Raw genomic sequence first — 15,547 nt, forward strand, 5'->3', positions numbered from 1 at the left:
TGGGTTGAAATCTTCTTCTTCTTCTTTCTTGTTCTTCCACACAAAAGAACTAAGTCTATGACATGATAAAAGAATAATATGAAAGTACCACAACATATGTGCATGGGGTCACTAAGTGTGGACCTAATAAGGAAAGAAAATGTAGCACAATAAATGTGCCATAATCAAGGGTGGACTACGTGGGTATAGTGTAGTTGTAAAATCATGTGTATTCTCATGTTGGTCACTTAACATGCTAGTGAGTAATATATTGCCACATCACAAGGGTGCATAGTGGATGCAAGCTCATGTAGAGCTCAACATCTCAACACTATCCATCAAGCTCAACATGAGCTCCTAAACTCCAAGCATAGTCCTAATTTTTGAAGCTTCTTGGCTCCCAAGGTCTTGGTAAAAATGTCAATAGCTTGATACTCTATGCTGGTATAAACCAAGTCAATAGCACCTACTAGAACCCACTCCCAAATGAAATGGTAATGGACCTTTATGTATTTGGCCCCCACATGATACACTAGGTTCCTATCCAATTGAATGCCACTAAGGTTATCACAATAAAGGATAACCGTCTTGTCCATCTACATCCCCAAATCACCAAGTAGCTTGTGTAACTAAGCTAGTTCACATGCTTCAATTGCAGCACCTCTATACTTTGCATTTCTACTAGACAAGGAAACTATTGACTGTTTCTCGTTGCTCCAAGTAACAACAACACTACCAAAGGAAAATATAAAACCATTGGTAGATCTCCTATCTGAAATATTACCAGCCCAATTTGCATCTATGTAACCATGCAAGTCCAATGGTATGCCTATACCATTGAACAAGGCATAGTCAAATGTGGACTTGACATAGTGCAAGGTACATTGCATTGCACCCAAATATGAATTTTGTGGAAGTTGTATAAATTGACTCTCCAAACCAAGTATGTAATTTAGGTCTGGTCTAGTGATCATCAAATATATAAGGTTGTCCACAATCTTCTGATACATAATGACATCCTCAATTAAGTCACTCTTATATGCCCTAAGCTTAGCATGAATATCCAAATGTATAGAATTAGGCTTGCAATCAACTATACCATACTTCTCCAACATATCCAACACATATTGTCTCTATGACAACCATATACCCTATGGAGTCTTGATTATCTCTATACCAATAAAATAGCGTAGCTCTCCCAAATCCTTCATCTCTAATTCAACCTAAGGAGATCCTTCATATGGTTAATCTCTATCTCACTATCACCCACAATGAGCAAATCATTCACATATAGTAATGACCACAATACCTACATCATTCTTATATACATAGAGTGAATGATTAGCTTGTACTCTTTGAAATCCAATATTGACAAGGTATTTTGTAATCCTATCACGTCATGCCCTAGGTGCTTACTTCAGCCCATACAAGGCCTTACAAAGCCTGCATACATAATTTGGATCATTCTCATCCACATAATTAGGTGGTTACTCCACATAAACTTCCTCTTGCAACTCCCCATGTAAGAAGGCATTCTTAACATCCATTTGATGTATGATCCAACCTTTTGATGGAACCATTGCTATGATAGTCCTTATAGCATTCATTTAGCCACTAGAACAAAAGTCTCCTCATAATCAATACCATGAGACTGCACATACCCAGTAACCAATCATGCCCTATAGCATTCAATAGATCCAATTGACTTATGCTTAACCTTGTAAATCCATTTGCAACCAATAGGTTTATTGCCTTCAAGTAAAAGTATCAACTCCCATGTGTCATTATCCATAAGTGTAGCCATTTCTTCATCCATAGCATGATCCAAGTGGATCCCACATCCTTCACAACCTTAGCTAGGTATGCATAGTGATGAGCTACATGGCTATCATATGTCAATCGCTGCATTAGCTTTCTTACTCTACTTGACCTGCATGGACCTAGATCACTACCAAGTGCTCTAGCATCCTCTTGTGCCTTCCATACACAAGATGTTTTAATAGATGGAATTCCAAACTCCCAAGTTTTGCCCAAAGACATCTGAATCAACATCAACATGAGAGAAACTTGATTGTAGAAATTACATGGCACAACGGATAGAATTTGAGAAAGGAGTAGAGAATACAAAACAAATATGAGAAGAATAGAAACTGCTTTTATTTCAAATGAACTAATACAAAGGTACATATGTCCACCCATGCACCTACACTATGAAGCTTAGATGGCGATCCAAATAGATGATACATAAATATCTTAAGGGTAGTTGGAATAAATTTGACTAGGTGAAAGATAGATTGATGATGGCTTTGGAGGGATCATTCTTTTATAGCCGAGGAAGACAGTCTAGTCCAGCTATCTAACGAAATTATGAACCTTCCCTAGTCAGGTAGAAAATACTCTAGGGAATATTTTCTTTATCGTCAGCAATGCTAACTTTGGACCCCCATCGGAGGGGCTTCTAGTTCCCCTAAGACCCCTCAGCTACCACGGGCTACTTCCATGACCCCCAAACCCCAAAATAGGGACCCTTGACAACTACCACACCCTGCAATGCATTTTGCCTCAAGTTGCCAGCAATATAACTACTCTATCTAACCCAAAGGCTAGATCCACAAAAGGTCACATTTTTTCCATTGGGCCACATAGACCTCATCTGACATACAAGTCAGGACCCAGCCAATGTACATGCTCACACATGGCTTCTCCTCATAATGGGGGCCTTACAACTTAGAGCACCATGGATCATTGGTAGTAACTTATGAGGGTGGAGCATTAAGCATATCTAACATCTCCACATCTATCATAGAAGGTGAGTCCCCAACTTTCTCTTTACCTTTCCTTGACATCTATGATATCCTTAGTGGAGTAACTTGTGACCTCAATCTATCACTCCAAGGTCTGTTAATAGAACCATGAGTAGAGGACTCTTGCGGTCCATTCAATGTTTATGATGACTACTAACTTGTTTTCTACACAACCATACTCTCATGCTCATAAGTCCCAATTGCATTTTGCACATTATTATACGAGCTACTCATTTAATAAAAAATAACATCCCTACTAACTCTCAGCTCATGTGTAATAGGGTTATAACATCTATATCCCTTCTACTCAAGAGAATGTCCCAAAAATACACATTTTTTTGCTTTGGGAGTATACAACTCATTAGGAATATGCATATAAGTAATACATCTAAATACTTTCAGATGTAGATTTGAACACCTCACTTTTCTCACTCTACAACTATTATCATCAATGAAAAAAGCATAATACTTACAACTACTCAAAGCTGCAATCTTTGTAGGACCCCACATATCAGAATGTATCAATTCAAGCATCTTCTTGCATACATGCTTTTCATGTGGAGACTCATGCCTTGCTTTCTTTCCAAATTGACGTGCTTCACATACTTTATGCATCCCATCAACTCTAAACTTGGGCAGACCATTCACAATCTGTTTTGACTACATGTCTTTTAGCCACTACACATTCACATGACCAATTCTCTTAGACCAAATTTCAATATTTGCCACAACACATGAACCTTGTGTGAACATGGCAGCATCCATTTCACATAGACTTATATAAAGAGTAAATAATTTGCTAGCACATTTTCCTTTTGCAATCAACCTACAATTACTTTTTGGATTTTGTACATAACAACCATTAGATGTGAATCAATCCTACAATCCTTGTTCTACCATCTGACCAACAAAAACCAAGTTTTTTGTAATATTTGGTACATGTGATACATTAGCCAAGCACTTAGTTTTAGCATCTTGCATACTCAAAGGAATATTTTCAACATGAGTAATGGAGTGAGCTGTATCATCCCCTATCTCCATTTAGCCTAGAGACTTTGGATTACTGATCTCTCTAAATTATTGCTGGGACCTAAAATGGACCCGACACTCGCTCTAAGGCTCTAGCTGGGGCTCATATCCTCACCAAACCACCCTCATGGCCTCACAACCAAGAATGTCTAGAGGCTATACACTCTAAATAAATCACACGTTTGGATCAATTTATAGTCCAATGATTTTTCCCATGCCAACTCCAAGAGAGGGAGTATACCACACATACACGTGATCAACATGTTAGAATATCAAGCTCCCATTACTCTTCAGTCAGTCTCTCTTTATGTGTGTGACCGACATTAGCTGGATACAGCTATACATGTGTGTGACATTCAATAATTTGGTGTAATCATCAGTGACTTAACCACAGTTAGTCTTGGTTAGTCATACCTATGTGTGTAAGTCTCTTTTAGTTAGTATGATAGAAGAATAATGGAAGAAGAACAACAATTATCTAAGGATCATCTTTCACTCCACTCTGTCTCTCTCCCTCTCTTCCAACATGGTATCACAGCTTGAATGCTTGAAGCCTGAAGGATTGGCAGTGGCCATTTGACATCAAGACATCAAATCTGAAGGAGACTATGCCTACAGCCCGTTTTTTTTGCAAAAGCTATATCTTGCTATAGAAATGGTTTTCGGAGAAACGACTTGCAATTCCCGACCATTTTGACATGGTCTACAACTTTGCAGAAGAAAGTTTTTTCAAATTCCTCACAAATTTTGAGATATTCAACACAGACCTGTGCCTGCAGACTAGTTATTTACTGTAGTAAACAATAGGTGATTCCAGGGCACTGGTGGCTTTCATCCTAACAATGTATATGCCCTTATTATAATGCATTTGAGCATGATATTGGAGTGTTGAATGCTCAATTTTAGAGCTTATTTATAGGCTGGAAATAGTGAACTGGTTGCTGTCCTGAATTTGGAAACAATATACCTACAGGGTTGAAGTATCTGTGATGCTTCTTTACTAGTGACAAATGCTTGGATCATACCACTTGAGTGCTAGATGATTTTTGGGATATTTTGAGTTCTAAAAGTCCAATGTTTGGATTGATTTGTTACTGGTTACACCAGGGTATTTACTAGTTATTGTTTGTAGGAAGGATACCTATCATCTTCACTTGACATACATGCAATATATTCTGACAGTTGGACATATGTCAACTCCTGTATAGAGTGGCAACTGAATGAGATGTTTTGGGATTGTTTTGAGGTCTGAATACTCTTGTTTTAATAGAGAAAATATTGCTAGTTATAGCAATGGGCTAGTTGTATTTGGTACTGCTACTCGCATATATTACAAACATCGATACTTGTATGGACATAGTTTGTTGCTAGGATGTTTTGCCACTACCATAAAATGTTTTGAACTGATTTGAGCTTGGTTTATGCTCAGTTGACTATGTTTTTTCATTGGTGGAATATAGTTTACAGCAAGTAGGTTGTCAAAAAATTATTCTGAATAGTAGGAAACTGGTCATGAACTATAGGAAAAGGAGTCAGATACTTACAAGTTGTATACATCACTGAATACCTGAGCTGCAACTATGGCAAATGCTCAAGGCACTGATAATATCACTCAAACTGTGGGAGAAAAGCTGGACAACAAAAATTTTTCTTTATGGAAGTTCCGTATGAAGAATTTTTTGGTTGGTAGAGGTTATTGGGACTTGTGTATAGGTGATGAGGTTGAACCTGAAACACATGAAAGGAATCTGATAAATGATCAAAAAGGGACTCATAAGCTATGGAGTGAGAGAGCATGCAAGGTGTTACATTGGTTTTCCTTATGTATATTAGATGCTATAGTTATACAGATTATTGGATGCAATTCCCCAAAGGATGCATGGGACATACTCATGAAGAATTATGGAAATATAGCGCATGCAAGAAAGATTCAGCTAAAGCAACAATTCAGCAACATGTCTAGGAATGGCAGAAGCATTCAGGCCTACACTAGAGATATCAAGAACATAGTGGATCAGCTTGCCACCATTGGATCTTCAGTGTCTGAGGATGATATGATTGCAGTGACATTGAATGGACTTGGAAAAGAGTATAGAGCATTTGATACATCTATTTCTATGAGCTAAATCCCCTGATTGGGATGAGCTAATTGCTTTGTTGCTACATGAGGAAGTTAAGCTTGGACTGAATATAGGTTCTAGTATGTCTCAAAGCAAAGACACTGTTCTTTACTCTAGCTAACATGGCAGAGGCGACAGAGGCCGTGGATCTTTTCGAGGTCGAGGGGACACTCAAAACACCTATGGATAACATCAACATAATGCCTAGCATGGCACAAATACATAGGACCAGCGTGGATCTGGCGACTTTAGAGGCAGGGGGAGATCACCCCATGGTAGAGGTGGTGGATCTGGTTCATGGCAGTCAAATGATCAGTCAAACAGAGATAAGGAATATCATTATTGTGACAGATATGGACACATTGCAAAGGATTGTTACAAGAAGCAGGGAGATATGAAGGCAAAGGAAAAACAACATGGGCATTATGCATCTTCTAGCGGTGCTCATGACGAGCAAGTTGACAGATTGTTTGCCATGCAACATGTGTCTAAGAATGCATCTAGGTAGAACAGAGATGAGAAATTGTACATTGATTCAAGGGCTTCAAATCATATGACACCCCATGGAGAATGGTTTGATGAGATGGTTCTAGGTTCACATGGTTATGTGCGTACTGGGGATGACACCCAACATGACATTCAACACACATGAATTGTTTCATTGTTGATGCTTGATGGCAAGAAGAAGAGCTTGCATGATGTACTACATGTACCTATAATAACCAAGAATCTTTTGTCAGTTGGATAGATGGTAGAATAAAATTTGCACATGAGATTTAATAGAGATGGATGCTTTGTTGAATAATATGGTAATGGTTGCAAATTGATTGCTAGAGGCCGAAGAGATGGTAGAATGTTACACTTGATGTGTCAATTCCAAAATTGAAAGTAGCCATGTTTGCACATGATGATGGTGCTATACGGGATGTTGAGATATGGCATAAGCGGATTGGCCATGTGAATATACAAAAGCTGAAATCTATGCAGGAGAAGGAGATTGTGCTTGGACTGCTTAAGTTCAAGTATCATGACTTTGGACATGTATGTGATGCATGCCAGTTTGGAAAGCAAGCATGTTTTCCATTTATGAGACATGTACGGAATAGCTCATGACCCTTGCAGTTGGTACATTCAAATGTATGGGGTCCATCTCATAATGCTTTGTTTGGTGGTGATCCGAGAAAATCACAAAAAAATATTTGTCTAACACTTTGTTGATTTTTTGTACGTTTGGAGGTTTGAAATAAAGAAGAGGCTGGGAACAACCTCTTGGGAAATCCAAGAAATCACTGGATGGAAATATTTCATGGACCGGTTTACTAAGGGGGGATGAAGAGTAAAGATCAATGGAGGAAGGTGAAGGGAAAAAGTGTAATGTGAAAAGAAAAGACATGAAATGGATTTGGAGCCATCCAAAGGTCATGTGAGGCTCATAATGTCATGGCTTTGGAGCCTTATGATAATTCAAACAAATGGGACCCTTCTTGGAAGCATTAGTGGAAGAAAAATCAGGCACATGATATTGTAAGATTTTTTTAAAATACTTCCACTCCAATCCCCAAAAAAATTTTAATATCAAAGTTGTAACGTGTGAGCTGAAGTTTTAGCTGGTATTTTTTTATAATTTTTTGGAGCTACGAGTTGAGAGATATGGCCAAAATGGTGGATGCTATTTTTTTCCAACTGTGGTGGAGACCACCTCCCAATTTTATACACACCCACACTTTCTTCCCCACACTTAACACTTCCATAAAACATCATTCATTAGACTCCCAACCCTTTCTTCTCTCTTCTCCTCTCTCTCAAGCTAATAAACCATTAGAATTCCCCTCCTAAATCACCTCAAATCATCCTTAATTGTAGTAGTAATGTATGAATTCTCACAATTCTCTCTCCATTATTGCTAGATATGATCTTATTTTATGAAGATTCTCTATATTTTTTTATAGAAGAGCTCTTGGACTCAAGCTATGGGGGGGAGAATGGAGAAATCACCTATGATGGAACTTGATTAAGTACAAAATTGGTCAACAAAACATCTAGATGGAGCTTCCACATTGGTGGAACTGCCTTAATGCAGCTTTGGTGGTGTTAATTCCTACTCTATCTTAACCTCCTCCCTAAACACCCTCAAGGTCTATATAAAGAGGCCTTCCCCTTTGTAATTTGCAAGAGAGAGCCAAGAGGCCTTCTTCAGCCCTATTGAGCCTTCCCCATTCTCTCTCATGAGCTTATGCAGTTCATTCCCTTACTATAGCTTATGCATGCTCTATAGTGTAATAAGCCCATGCTATTGGTGTCCATATTATGTATATTGGTTATGTCTTGAGGGTTCTCCATCTCTTATGTCCTCTTAAGTTTTTTTGATTCATCTATATTTTGTAGTTCTCTCTCTCTCTCTCTCTCTCTCTCTCTCTCTCTCTCTCTCTCTCTCTCTCTCTCTCTCTCTCTCTCTGTTTTCTTCTCTTCTCCCTCACAAGCTCCTCTCCCTCTTGCATAGCGTTCTAGTCTGCTCTTCCATGACTAGATGGTGCCCTTACCTCATTCACTTTGTGGCAGAAGGGGATTTGGCATAGTATAGAGGCTGCCATACCAAATTTCCTTCGTCAGTGGTGCTCATTACAATGTATCCTTCATTGATGATTTCAGTAGGTATACTTGGCTTTACATACTAAAACATAAGGATGATGTGTTTGATGCGTTCAAGGACTTCAAGAAATTGGATTCTAAAGCTATCAAGAGTGTGTTCCTTGGTTATGCACAAGATTGGAAAGCTTACAAGTGTTATATACCGTCTACACATGAGACATTGATTAGTAGAGATGTTGTTTTTTATGAGCTAGCATCGTGGTATGGTAATCCTGTTGTAGTGGCTACTAATGGATCAACCACCACCACTAGTAATGCTGAAAATAAACCTAGAGTGAGTACATCTATGAGTGATCCTATAGGTGATGGGTCACCTACAGTAAGTCCTTGGTCATGATGCTTGCGGAGTCGTACTCCTATGTCCATTGACACAGACATGTTAGTGAGGGGGAGATTGGATAAGGGAAAAGAAAAGATGCTTGAGGATGTGATAGGTCCACTTACATCAAGTTATGAGTCGTCCAATAGTGATAGTTTGGATAGTGAGTTGGGAATTCCATTTGTTATGACGCCTGGAGCAAGGCAGAGTCCTTATGTACCGCCTCATGAGAGGCAAGCTCAGAGTGAGCCACAATTACGGAGATCTGAGAGAGTCAAAAAACTAGTTGATAGGTTTACATACACTGGTTATTCAGCCAACCATTATGCATATATGGCTAGTGTGACAAGTTACAAAGAACCTAAAAGTTTGATGATACAGTTACAGATGATAACTGGTGTGCTTCCATGGATGCGGAGTGTGCAACCTTGACTGAAAATGAGACATGGGAACTAGTTGAGTTGCCTTAAGACAAAGTCCCCATTGGGGCTGCAAATGGGTGTACAAGGTTAAGTGCAAGTCAGATGGTTCGTTAGAACTCTATAAGGCCAGGATAGTTGCAAAAATCCATATACACTTCTTCTTGCGATTCACCATGCAAGAAGGCATTCTTAACATCCATTTGCTGCCCAAACCTTCTCTCTCAGTGGTTGAGTAATTTATTTCCGTATCAGTGAGTTTTTTGCTAGCAAAGCTCACTCGGTAGTCTAGGTTGTGTTCACCAAAATGTTTGTTTTGACAGAAGAGGTTGAAAATTTGTTGCAAGAAATATTTATTTATCTTGTTGGTAGGCACAACAATACGGCCTTGACTATGAGGAGACCTTCAGTCCGGTGGCTGAAATGGCAACAGGCAGAATTATCATTACTTTGGTAGCAGGAAAAGGCTAGAAATTATGGCAAATGGATGTCAAGAATGCTTTCTTGAATGGTGATTTGGTTGAGGAAGTATATATGGAGCAGCCTGAAGGCTATGTTCACCCGGACTTTCTTACACATGTATGTAAGCTGAAAAAGGCTTTATATGGACTAAAACATGCACCTAGAGCATGGAATGCTTGGATAAGTAGTTATTTATAGCAACATGGATTTAGATTGAGTGATACAAATCACAGTCTGTTCACGAAGAAGACAAATCATGGATATGTGTTTCTAGTGGTTTATGTAGATGATCTTATCATCACTGAAGATGATGAAGAGGGCATTGCTGAAATTAAATCATGTTTACAGGGTAAAGTCAGAGTCAAATACCTTGGTGAACTAAAGTATTTTCTTGGGATTGAGGTAATCTCTACGCCTCAAGGTATATGGCTACTATAGAAGCAGTATGCTCATGACATGTTACAAAAGTATGGTATGGCTGAATGCAAGACTATGGAGACACCTCTTGATCAAAATGTCAAGTTGCAAATTGATGTTGGGAATGACATAGAGAATGTGACTATGTATCGACAGATGGTGGGCTTCTTGATATACTTGACTATTACCCGTCTCCTGACTTATATTATGCAGTGGGGCTGATTAGTCAATTCATGCAGAAGCCTCGCAAACCACATTTAGATGCAGTTAGGAGGATCATGAGATATGTAAAGGGTACTACAGATTATGGGCTATTTTATGCATATGGAAGATCTCATGACTTAACAGGGTTTACTGATGTTGATTGGGCTGGTTGTGCCTATGATAGGAGGTCAACCAGTGGTTATGTGTTTGGATTGGGCAACAATATGATTAGTTAGCAGAGTAAGAAAAAACCTACTGTTGCATTGTCTAGTATAGAAGCTAAGTACAGAGGAGCTGCCTTAGCGGCTTGCGAAGTAGTTTGGTTGATGAAACTGTTGAAAGACTTGGGAATACAACTGGAAAGCAGAGTGAGATTGCATTGTGATAACCTCAGCAGTGTTATGATGGCTAACAATTGTGTCTACCATGCTAGGTCCAAACATATTGAGGTTCACTATTATTTCATCAGAGAACAGGTTCTTATAGGGCAGATTGACTTGATTCATGTGAAGATTGAAGACCAAGTAGCAAACATATTTACCAAGTCACTTGGTAAAGAAAAGTTCATATATTTTAGACAGCTACTTGGAGTTTATTAGATGGTTTGAGCTTGAGGGGGAGTGTTCGAATATCAAGCTCCAGTTAGTCTTCAGTCAGTCTATCTTTATGTGTGTGATCGAATTAGCTGGATACAGCTGTACACGAATGTGACATTCAATAAGTCGGTGTAGTCAGTGACTTAACCACAGTTAGTATTGGTTAATCATACCTATGTGTGTAAGTCTTTTTCAGTTAGTATGATGGAAGAATAATGGAAGAAACACAACAATGATCTGAGGCTCATCTTCCACTCCACTCTGTCTCTCTCCCTCTCTTCCAACACAACACCTCATTACATATACATACAGAGCACCTCCCAACCGATTGCTATGGCTTTTATGGCTCTGCTACACCCCGGGATTGGCCCGAAGGTGCGCCATCTCAAACATAAAACACATTCATAACATTATCCACTCTTTTGATGAAGTGTTCCAGGAGATAATTTTGGTTTTCTTAATCAATCCCTAAAGAAAATTATACTATCCTACAGCTCTCAGGGATCTTCACACACTCTTATTGTTGGTCTATAATTTTATAAATCAATTGCAATGTATCTAGGAGACTTCCTCTTTCTTCATACCATGTATAAGAATACAAATGCAAGGTGTAATGCCATATAATGCTCAAACAAATTAACCACAAATTAGCAAATGTGGTGTGTGAAAAATAGTCTTTCAATGATTTTCCTTTCTAACGTATTGCTTCGTTGCTTAGAAACAACATTGGACTAATCCGTGCTATTGTTCCTTTAAACTATGCTTCCTTTCAATGCACAAGCACTTATATTTCTACATAAAATTCTTAACATTTCATCTTTTTTATGTGTTCATTTATTATGTAGAGCATTTTTTATATTTCACAAATTTTTTTCATAAAAATACCCTTTAAGTGACCAGTTTAACACACAAATGGATGTAGAATGAGGCCACAACCTCATGCTCTACATCCATTATATACTCACAAAAATTTCTCTAATTTTCAGTAAATCTTCTCATCCTTAAACTAATTATTTTCATTAAAAATATATATTTTTCATTATTTTTATCATTTATTTTAATATTAATCACTCAATTTTTATTTTTAGATTTATGAAGCTTGTGTGGATTGTGATTCAACATTACATTCAATATATTTTCATAGGAATACTATTTGAACCATAGAAACCCATGAAATTATCATTTTCTTATTGAATCTCACATTGCAAATTTTACGATTTTGATTTTTATTACATGAATTGTTGAAAATTATAGATTACTCTATGATGTTAGACACAATCAAGCATTTTCAACTATTTTCAATCATTTTCCATAGCAAGAACGAAAGATTCATCATAAAATTCAATAAAAGATCACTTACGCTAGAATCTGCATACGCACGCATCGTATTTTGGAAATGAGAAGCTACTAACGCTCTTTTACAACCATGGATACCTGCTTTGCACTTCCTTGTGCCATTCCTCGCATCTCATCACGAATCGGTACCCATTCTCCCTCATCCTCTCAGCCCATATGAACCATGTTTATGGCAAGAGAGAAATAGGAGAGAGAAATATTGAATTTCTATATTTTCATACAATGTATCAAATCTCATGTGGTCTGGAGTGAATCAGAGCAAAGTTTTTATCACAGCACAGAGGAGCGGGAAAATGGAAGAAGGAGATAACCAAAAGGGCACAAGACAGAGGAAGGAAAAGGCACCCTGGATGGAAATCAGACCCTGAAAATTTTGAATGATGACCTCTCCAAAAGGCCTCAATGTCGCCTCGAGAAAAGAAAAGAGTAAAAATTAATTGTGAAAGTGCTCCCGAATCTGGAAAATGGAAGAAGGAGATAACCAAAAGGGCACAAGACAAAGGAAGGAAAAGGCGCCCCGGATGGAAGTCAGACCCTGAAAAATTTGAATGACGACCTCTCCAGAAGGCCTTAATGTCGCCTCGAGAAAAAAAAAGAGTAAAAGCGCACCATTAATTGTGAAAGTGCTCCTGAATCCTTGTAAAAGAGTGCTAGGCTCACTCCTGTGCAAATTTTATGCACTAGTTGGGAATGGGATAAGTTAGAACGGTGGGAAATAGGAAAAGAGGGCCTAGGCTAATGGCCGGCCATGTAAAAAGTGGGGATGATCGCCCAAAAAGTAGGTCATGTATATAAAGTTCAAAAGTGAATGAGAAGATCATTCTGGTGTGTGGCCAAAGCTTCTTCTTCTTCTTCTCTTGTTTCTTGCCTTCTTGCTTGTGCTTGAGTGAGGGATTGAGGGAGTGTGAGGGAGTGAGTGTGTGGGAGTGAGGGATCGTGGAGAAGAAGCTCCGCATCTTCTCTCTTCATCTTCTCTTCTCTTTTCTCGTGCGACTATGGAGGATGGAGCTTGACGGAGAGGGCTTGAGGTTGCTTGAGCTTGCCACAAGGATCGTGGAGCTACCGAAGTGCAAGAGAGAGGAGGGAACTCGATCGAGCATCAAGGTAAGCTCACTACACCTATAATGTAGGCATTACGCGTCGGCTATGTGAGAGGTAGCCATGGCCGCTCAGCTTGAAACGCTTGATCAATAAGCAATTTGTAGGTCTTTGAGTAGAGCTCCGTAGCTCCCCTCCATTTTGGTTCCGTTGTCGGGACGGACAGAATCGAGCCTTGAGCACCGCGCGCATCCAATCGAGCATAGAAGTAGGGTTTGCTGCCCAAATCGGTGCTTGAGATAGTTAGGAGATTTAGGAGGTTTTAATCCTTGGAGCAAGTAAGTATTTTGATTTGTTGTTGAATATTAGAGTAGGACCATTCATCTCCATCTCTCTTTTTGATTTTTGTTGCATTAGGTTAAGATTTGGATAGGAAAAAGAAGGAAAATAGAAAGGGTTCTGTTGCTGCTGGAAACAAGGAAATAGGGGCACAGATTTAAATTTCTGGTTGGAAGAGTGTGAGGGATTAGCTTCTAAGGTTACAACAGGTTGGGATGGGGCAATAAGAGGCCCAAGGAACCAAGAAAAACCACATTTGACATTCTGCTTTGTGAGAAGAGAGTGAGCTTGAGAGCCGGGAGAGAGAGAGAGAGAGAGAGAGAGAGAGCTACAGGGAGATCCTTGGAGTGACGATAGATTCGAGCACCACAGTGATTCCAAGTATGTCTGGCATTTCCTTGTAGTGTTTTACACCTATCTGGAAGGCATTGGGTGATTCCATGGAGTAGGCGTTGAGCTTGAGGCATCGCGCACAACTCGCGAGTTGTCATTTGCGCAATCCGACCAGCCCATCCGATTCCTAGAATCGAACCACTCGATTTTTGGAGTCGGACCGTCCAACTGTGAGAATAGGACCACCCTGTCCGATCCGATCCCCAGAATCGGACCACTGTGAGAATCGGACCCAGTCTCAAAATTGAACCACTGGTCCTAGTGCCACAATCAGACCACTCGTCCCATCGCAGTGGTCGGACCCCCCTATCCGACTTGGAAAATCGGACCAAAGTAGAAAACGGACCACCTTGTCCGAGTCTCAAAATCGGACCAACTATGATAATCAGACCACTTTTCCTAGTGTGAGAATAGGATTTTTGAACCTGCCTCACAGTCCTGGCCACTCTGTTCACATCTTTGACCCCCCTAGAACCTAATTTAGCCCTTAGAAGCCAGAGACAAGACATGATAACCGAGGATTCACCCCAAATAGCTAGACATTGAGCGGACCGAATTTAGAACTTAACTTGACTTTTGGTAACCAACCAACCAACCCTGAAGAAGAATAGAGAACGCAGCATGGACTTTCAGTAAGACCTCAGATCAGCCAGAACCTGCACTTAGAGCCATATCAAGCTATGAACGTGAGGGGAAGAGTGGAGTTTGCATTGAACATTTCTTGCATCCGCACCTCACTTTGATTTTTTCACCAAAGGTGCACTACAAGGAAAGAAAAAACATGTTTTCGCACTGAGCACTAGAAAGCACAAAGCACAACTTGTGAATAAGATTGACAACTGCTTTCAATAACAAGGAACTCATCACGAGACATAATAGCATCAAGGAACCCACTATTAGGAGAAGATCCCAAAACATAGTTGGGTGCTTGAGAGCCCCATCAGTAGAACCTTAAGGGGACACGAAGATCCAGAAGGCGACAACATAGAGGATCGAACGCTGCCGAAGCTACTTAAATTGATTGACGACCTTGTGGAGCTGGAAGTGGGAGCAATGTCATCACAAGGTGGACAAGGAGAGGACTGACTGGACTTGGGAGAGCAGAAGTTAGTCAATGAGTACGACTTGTTGACTAGGATGGTAGTTCAGGTCAGACTAGTAGAGGAAGTGGTAGCAAGCCTAGAAGAGGAAAGAAAGGCGATTAGAAAGGCACTAGAGAGTATAATTGCCTATAACCATGAGCAGAAGGCTAGGAAACTCTAACGAAGCTTTCGGTCTGTGCTTAGGTGATAAGGGGAGAATTTGGTACACTAGTCTAGATGTAGCTGAGCGCACAAATTTTGCCCGTCTTAAGTGTTGAGATGACAAGCTCAACACATGCAGACATTGATGATGGACCGCCTGGTTAGATGGGTCCACATGT

The sequence above is a fragment of the Lygodium microphyllum genome, chromosome 29 (genome assembly GCF_053477565.2).
Source record: "Lygodium microphyllum isolate KBCC chromosome 29, Lygodium_microphyllum_v1.1.10, whole genome shotgun sequence".
Taxonomy (NCBI): domain Eukaryota; kingdom Viridiplantae; phylum Streptophyta; class Polypodiopsida; order Schizaeales; family Lygodiaceae; genus Lygodium; species Lygodium microphyllum.